Source organism: Vipera berus (assembly GCF_964194415.1).
Source record: "Vipera berus genome assembly, chromosome: 3".
Taxonomy (NCBI): Eukaryota; Metazoa; Chordata; class Lepidosauria; order Squamata; family Viperidae; genus Vipera; species Vipera berus.
This window is the reverse complement of record NC_138204.1, coordinates 54,730-62,395: the sequence shown is the minus strand read 5'-3', so window position 1 is coordinate 62,395 and position 7,666 is coordinate 54,730. Positions and strand designations below refer to the sequence as shown.

Sequence of the window (7,666 nt, the reverse complement as noted above, 5' to 3'; positions counted from 1 at the left end):
GGCCGACTACAAGAGGTTCGCCGATCGGTCGAGAAGGGATACGCCTCCACTATCGGTGGGGGATCGGGTCTGGCTGTCCACCAGGAACCTACCATCCACTCGGCCGGCGAGGAAGCTGGACCACCGTTACCTTGGACCGTTCCCAGTCGAGGCCGTCATCAACCCGGTCGCCTATCGTTTAACTCTGCCACGTTCCCTGCGCGTGCACCCCGTCTTCCATCGGTCCTTGCTGGTCCCCGAACGACCGGCCTGTCCACTTCGCCAGGCGGAACCTCCACCATCAGGAACTCGTGATGGAGGCAGCACCCCCGAGTACGAGGTCGCCAGCATCAGGGATTCCCGCTGGCTGAAAGGTCGCTTCCAGTACCTGATCGAGTGGAAAGGGTACGGGCCGGAGGACTTCACATGGGAAGACGCGACCGCCGTTCATGCCCCTGCGTTGGTGACTGCTTTTCACGAACAGTTCCCATCCCGACCGCATCCGGATCGGCAGACCCGAGGGAAGGGCCCTGCGGTGCGGGATAGTGTTGTGACTCAGGGCCAGCCGGTGGGTCCGACAGCCGGGTCCGATGTATCGGAGGACTCAGATGTGGGGGAGGAGGGAAACGAACCGGCTGATGATGATTTGGAGGCTTTGCAGAGTCCTCAGCCGGGGACCTCTTCTCAGCTGTGTGAGCCCGAGAGTGCGGAGGATGATGACCCACAGCTGGCCCTGTTCAAGGACGCCCGACGTAGGAGGCAGACGAGCAGGGACAAACAAAGAAAGACTATGGGACTCCTCGGGAGGAGGCACAGGGAGACCACGCCCTGAGCTCTCTATAAAAGAAGTGTTTGGGGAGGGGCTAGTTGCTGAAAGCAACTTTTTCGTTTGAGAAGACAAGCTCTTGTGTTTTGTTATCTGCGTCATTAAACCTTGGCAGAAGCCTTTTAGCCTTGGACGCTTTCCAGACTCGTCTCTTAATTAGGGGTTGGGAGAAGAGAGCTGGTCCAGAACACAGACATTTTATTTGTTGCAAAGTCCCCCGGTAAGGTTTTCCCTTCCAGGTTGACTCTTAAAGCAGATTCCGTCTACTGTCAGGACCCACCTCAATCCACATCTTAGGAAATAAGAACTCTTGGATGCAAGTTAGTCCAAAAGGAAAATGTTTACTAGGATGGAATCGATTGTGGGAATACAGGACGGAATCTGAGAAAAGTTACATTTCAATCCTATATAAACCATTCCCATTCCAGCCCCTCCCCTCATCCATTTGGTCAGGCTGTCGTCAGTTGCTAGGTGTCAGGTCCTTCCATGGGAAAGGGAACTCTCCTTGGTTTTATGGTTATTGCTTTCCTTTTCAGTTGTAAATGAAGATACAATCCAGACCTGTCTGTCCCCCCTCCCTTCCCCAGTAAAACATGCCCTGTTGTTTGAAAATCGCTTTAGTAACCATCCTCTCCCCCCCCCCTCGGAGAGATGGCAGAATCCCCAGAAATAGCACGTTGTTCTACCTATACAATTATGAAATGTGATATAAATTTATTTATTTATTTATTGATGGGATTTATATCCCGCCCTATCTCCCGAAGGACTCAGGGCGGCTAACAACAAAACATATAACAAGTACATAAATCAAGATAAAATGAAATTGAGAACATCAGTGCAATAAAAAATTAGATAATTTAAAAAATGAATTAAAAATACTAAATATAAATTAATTAAAATGCCTGTCAGTCTAGGTCAGCCTGGTGGAACAGGTGTGTTTTGAGGCCGCGGCGAAAGGATTGGAGGTTTTGGGCCATCCGAAGCTCAGGGGGGAGCTGATTCCATAGGGTTGGCGCTCCCACAGAGAAGGCCCTCCCCCTGGGGGTCGCCAGCCGACATTGCCTAGCTGACGGTACCCTGAGGAGGCCTTCTCTGTGTGAGCGTACTGGACGATGGGAATTTGTTCCCGGCAGCAGATGGTCCTGCAAGTATCCCGGACCTAAGCCATGTAGGGCTTTAAAGGTAAGTACCAGCACCTTAAATCTCACCCGGAGGGCAACTGGTAGCCAATGCAGCTCACGCAGGAGGGGTGTAATATGGGAGTATCGGGGAGCTCCCATCACAACCCGTGCAGCTGCATTCTGCACCAGCTGAAGCCTCCGGGTGGTCTTCAAGGGCAGCCCCATGTAGAGAGCATTACAGTAATCAATACGGGAGGTAACGAGTGCGTGGGTGACTGTACGTAGGGCATCTCGGTCCAAAAAGGGGCGCAATTGGTATATAAGACGAATCTGTGCAAATGCCCCTCTAGCCACGGCTCCAATGTGATCTTCAAAACTGAGTCGTGAATCTAGGAGGACGCCCAGATTGCGTGCTCTATCAATGGGAGGTAACATCTCTCCTCCTATAGTCAGAGATGGAACCTCTTGGACTAAACGAGATGACGGTATGTACAGCCACTCAGTCTTGGCCGGGTTGAGTCGAAGCCTGTTTTCTCCCATCCAAATCTGTACCGCTTCCAGACAACGGGACATCACATCAAGGGCATCACTGGGTTGGTTCGGGGTGGAGATGAATAGCTGGGTATCATCAGCATATTGATGATATTTCACCCCGAAGCTACGGATGATCTCTCCCAGCGGCTTCATATAGATGTTGAACAGGAGGGGCGAGAGCACCGAACCCTGAGGCACTCCACAATTAAGAGGCCTAGGGCTTGACCTCTGCCCTCCTGCCAACACCGTCTGCGAACGGTCCGAGAGGTAGGAGGAGAACCACCGCAGAACGGTGCCTCCCACTCCCAGCCCCTCAAGACGACGCAGTAAGATACCGTGGTCGATGGTATCAAAAGCCGCTGAGAGATCTAATAGGACCAGGACAGAGGAATAACCCCTATCTCGGGCCCGCCAGAGATCATTCACCAGCGCGACCAATGCCGTCTCCGTGCTGTGCCCGGGTCTGAAACCCGATTGGTACGGATCTAGATATTCGGCTTCCTCCAGGTTCAAAGGGAGCTGTCGTGCCACCACGCTCTCAACGACCTTCGCAAGGAAGCGAAGGTTGGAGACAGGACGGAAGTTGTTTAAAACAGCTGGGTCCAGTGCCGGTTTCTTGAGGAGGGGCCTTACCACCGCCTCTTTCAAGGCAGCAGGGAAGTACCCTTCACTCAGTGAGGCATTGATAACTGCTAGGAGCCAGCCTCGTGTAACCTCCCGAGATGCATAGACTAGCCAGGAGGGACACGGGTCCAACAAACACGTGGCGGCACTTAGTTTCCCCATGATCTTGTCCACTTCATCCGGAGTCACAGGATCGAACTCTTCCCAAATGTACTCAGCCAACTTCATCGTTTTCCTCTCGTTAGATACTGCCCAGTCAGAGTCCAGACCAGCACGAATCTGAGCAATTTTGTCCACCAGATATTTACTAAATTCCTCAGCCCGTCTATGTAGGGGGTCCTCTCCCGTCTCTTGACTTAAAAGGGAGCGGACCACTCTAAATAGGGCGGCCGGGCGATTATCTGCGGACGCAATGAGGGTGGTGAAGTAGGCGCGCTTTGCCACCCTCATTGCCACAAGATAGGATCTAGAAAAGGATCTTAACTGTGTTCGGTCAGACTCAGACCGACTGGCTCTCCAAATGCTCTCTAGGCCCCTTCTCTGGCGCTTCATCTCCCGCAGGTCCTTGGAGAACCAAGGAGCGAGTCGGGACTTGCGCCGGGTCAGAGGCCGCAAAGGGACAACGCGGTCGAGCGCCTCCGAAGCAGCCTGTTGCCAGGCATTAACTAAGGACTCGACCGGGTTGTGGGAGAGGGAGGTGGGAATCGGTCCAAGCGCCATCTGGAATTTATCTGGGTCCATCAGGCGCCTGGGGCGGAACCACCTGGTCGGTTCCGCCTTCTGACATCGGGGGGTGACGTGACGGAGGCCCAACCGCAGGAGGTAGTGGTCTGTCCATGAAAGGGGTTGTTATGTTGGAGTAACCCCACCCAGTCCATTTAGCCACTGCCCAGAGACAAAAATAAGATCCGGCATGTTTCCTCCCTCGTGAGTTGGGTCCTGAGTAATTTGAATCAGGTCCATGGCCGTCATGGAGGCCATGAACTCTCGGGCTACTTCTGATGCACTGCCCAGGGAAGGTAGATTAAAGTCTCCCAGTACCATAAGTTTTGGAAATTCGACCGCCAATCCTGAGATGGCGTCAGGTAGCTTGGGTAGAACCGTTGCTGTGCAGCTTGGAGAGAGGTATACCAGAAGTAGGCCCAACTGACCACCAGGACCCCATCTTAAGAGGAGGGATTCACATCCGTCTATCTGAGGGGCAGTGGCCTCCCGCGGATGGAGGGTCTCTCTGATAACGACCGCCACGCCACCTCCCCTACCCTGAGCTCGAGGTTGATGTAGCACACAGAAACCTGGAGGGGATAAATCAGTCAGAGGGACCCCTCCCTCTGGGCCCAGCCAGGTTTCCGTGATGCATGCCAGGTCTGCGTCTTCCTCCTCGATCAAGTCATGGATGAGGGGAGCTTTATTCACAACAGACCTGGCATTAAAATAGATCAGCCTGAGCTCAGGAGTCAGTCCTCCCTCTTCCCCAGGGCAGCAGGTGAGAGCCAGAGGGTCAGCGCGCGCCACAGCAAGAAGATAGCGTGGGCGTGATCTCAGAATACGATATGGCCCTCTGCTCCTCCATCTGCTGCCATTCCCATGGATTCTGACACATATATATATATTTGTCGAATGATGGGCATTTTTATCCCAAGCATGTTTAAACTTGGCTCCTGACGTCTCCGCTGGACATTGGTCTGCTTTGCCTGTGAAGTCCCATTGTCTCGACATGACTTTTGGACTCCCCCCTCTATTTTTGCTTAATATTGAAAATGCTGCCTTCTAGAACCTTATTTACCCTAATAGAATTTAAAGGTTTTGACCACGTCCCCCCTTTCCCTCCTGTCCTCTGGGCTCTGCGTATTCAGTCCCCCCAACCTCTCCCTCAGACCTTGCCCCATTTTGGTTGCCCATCTCTGGACTCACGCAGGCTTATCAATATCTTTAAAGGGGGAGGTTTTCTCCAGAATTGGACTCCAAATGGGGTCTGACTAAAGGCCCACAGAGTGGGATCAGGGCCCCCTTTGTCCTGCTGGGAATCCTTCTAGTGACGGATCTCGCTGCCTGGCCAGGCTGCCCGCTCATTTGGCAGCCGTCTGCTGTGAGCAGGCCCAAATTCCTTTTCTTCTGCTCTTCCCAGCACCACACACCACCCCCTCCCCCCCTCAATGCTTGCCCCCTCTATGCCAGAAGATATCCCCCCCCCGCACGCAATATTTTTATTTATTTTTATTTTAATCCCATTTATATCCCGCCCTTCTGCAAAGACTCGGCGGCTTACAATCTTAAGAAGCACAAATCAATGTGCTTAGCAATAGCCTTCATTCTATGTATATGCCTGCTTATTAGGGCTTTCGCCCCCCCCCCCCAGCAGCATTATTACAAAGTCAGCTTATTGCCCCCAACAATCTGGGTCCTCATTTTACCTGCCTCGGAAGGATGGAAGGCTGAGTCAACCTTGAGCCTGGTGGGATGCGAACCTGCACTAATTGCAGGCAGCTGGTGTTACTTAAGGAGGCATTAGCCCACTGCTCCACCAAGGCTCCTTAGCATGGCCTTATGTTTGGGAACGCAGTTCCCGCCTTGTTGGTCAACTTTCCAGCAGTGCCAAACACTTAACATGCACCGTAGGGATGCCACGATCTGTGGCTGCTGAATGCTGCAGAGAGGTTGGAGAGGCGCTGGGTTTTCCCTCCTGTTGGGGTGGTTTTGGGGTCCCAGCTATCTTGCTGGACCAGGTGTGGGGACTGGCAGATGCCGGTCTGCAGTGTTTTGCTCCCTTCTCCACAGCCAGGACCAGTCAGTGCTGGGGGTGGGGTGGGGTGGGGGAGAAAACAGTCTGACCTGGCTAGCCCCCCCTTCCCCTTGCTCCACTTAAACTTGTGCACAGAGCTAGCTTGCAGATTGAATCCCAGGATAAGAGCCAGTCTGGGGATGCAGACCAGCAGCTGGTACCAATAGAAGGGAGCATTTTATAGAAAAGCAGTTTGAAGGTGAACTCACTTAAGAGCGTGCGCACTCACGCACCCACGCCAGAGAGTAACAATGCTTTTGGGAAAGAAAGGAAGGCCTAGTTGACTTGAGAGCTCTTGGATGTCGCTCACTTCTCTCTTCTGTCTTGCTGAAACTTCAGGGAAAGTTTAGAAATGCTGAAAACGCTGGGGGGGGGGTGTTGGCCCAGTTTTCTGTCTGGGCCCTTGATGGCGGTGGCAAGTCCTGCTGAAAGGGCAGCTGGAACCGGGAACTGTGGCGGCTCCTGCCGCGTTAACTAGAGAGTGCGTGTGAGCCACTGCACTTTCAAACCCCCCCCCCCCCTTTCCCATTCATGGTATCTCCTAGGCCAGTGATGGTGAATCTTTTAGAGACCGAGTGCCCAAACTGCAAGCTAAAACCCACTTATGTATTGTCGGGTGCCAGGTGGGCGTGGCCCGTTGGGTGGGCGTGACTGCAGTTGTAATGGCAGACTGGGTGGGACTAAAAAGTTCAATCAATTCCAACTTTGCAAGATCTTTTTTTTCCTGCAAGAAGTTGATACTGATTAAACTTTTTTTTTTGCACACAGCGGTGGAGGCTTAAAGCGAAGACCTGGGATTGGGGCAACAGTGCATGTGCCCACAGAGAGGGTTCCGCGTGCCACCCATGGTCCTAATGATGGCTTTTTCCCCAGCAGGCCCCCTTTTTGTTTTTGACAACTATACGCCCCAAAACAAGGTGGTTAATTCTGCCCTTGGAGGGATTGTGTGTGTGCACAGCCCTAGCTTCTCTCCCCCCGCCCCCCAACTTCTGTGGGAAAGGGCCTGGCTGCAGAGGGTGGGGTGCTTTTTGTGCTGCCAAACCACTCAGCGGTGGGGGCGGCCACTGGCAACTACCCAACAGCCACCGAGAAGGGCAAAACCTGGGCTGGGGGGGCCAGGCCCTTTCTGGCCCTTGGAGGCCTGCTCTGAAAGCCCGCCTGGCTTTCTGTCTTCACAGGCTGCGCCTGATTGAAGAGCCGGAGAACAGCCAGGAGGGAGAGGTAAGTGGTTTGGTTTTCCTGTGGGAAAAGGCTGCAATAGCTGTAGGACTCCTTTGGCCGAGTAGTAAAAAAAACTGGCTTAAGATGGATAAACAACATGCAGAGCAGCTGCGGGGAAGGGATTTTAAAACTGGCAAAAAAGCACCACCTCTTCAACTGCAGCATAGTTAACCTGTGGAACACCTGAAGGACGGATAGGAAACGTGTGTAAATCTCTCTGAAAAGCGGGTGATGGGATCCTTCTCCGGGAGAGTAACCTTGCTAGGCCAAGGAAGGGGTTCTTATTGGGGGTTCCGTTTCCAGTCAAAGGCCGGCCTGTGTCACGGAGAGGCTGATTTCCAGCGCTTGGGGCTAAGGGGGGTGTGTGTCTGGGTGCTGCCCAGAGCATCCCTGAATCGAGTGGCAGAGAGAGGGTGTTACTGGCTGTACCTCTCTCCCTGCAGGTTTCCTCAGAGGACTCTTAGCGCCCACCCCCACGGAGGGCTACAAATTCCCGGAGAGGGAAGGAACATTTGGGGTAGGGTCCCTGCCAAGTATCTTCTGTGTCTTGTTTTGCTCCTGCTGTGTAGAATGTGCTCT

At 53.3% G+C, this 7,666-nt stretch overlaps 1 long non-coding RNA gene across 1 annotated transcript; it reads left to right on the top strand.

Annotated features, from left to right (window-relative positions):
• The first annotated feature begins 6,702 nt into the window (after window positions 1-6,702).
• On the top strand, window positions 6,703-7,645 carry LOC308664894. Its single transcript, XR_014025778.1, has 3 exons — window positions 6,703-6,783; window positions 7,045-7,087; window positions 7,531-7,645. It is a non-coding gene; the product is annotated as an uncharacterized lncRNA (long non-coding RNA).
• Window positions 7,646-7,666: the final 21 nt, after the last annotated feature.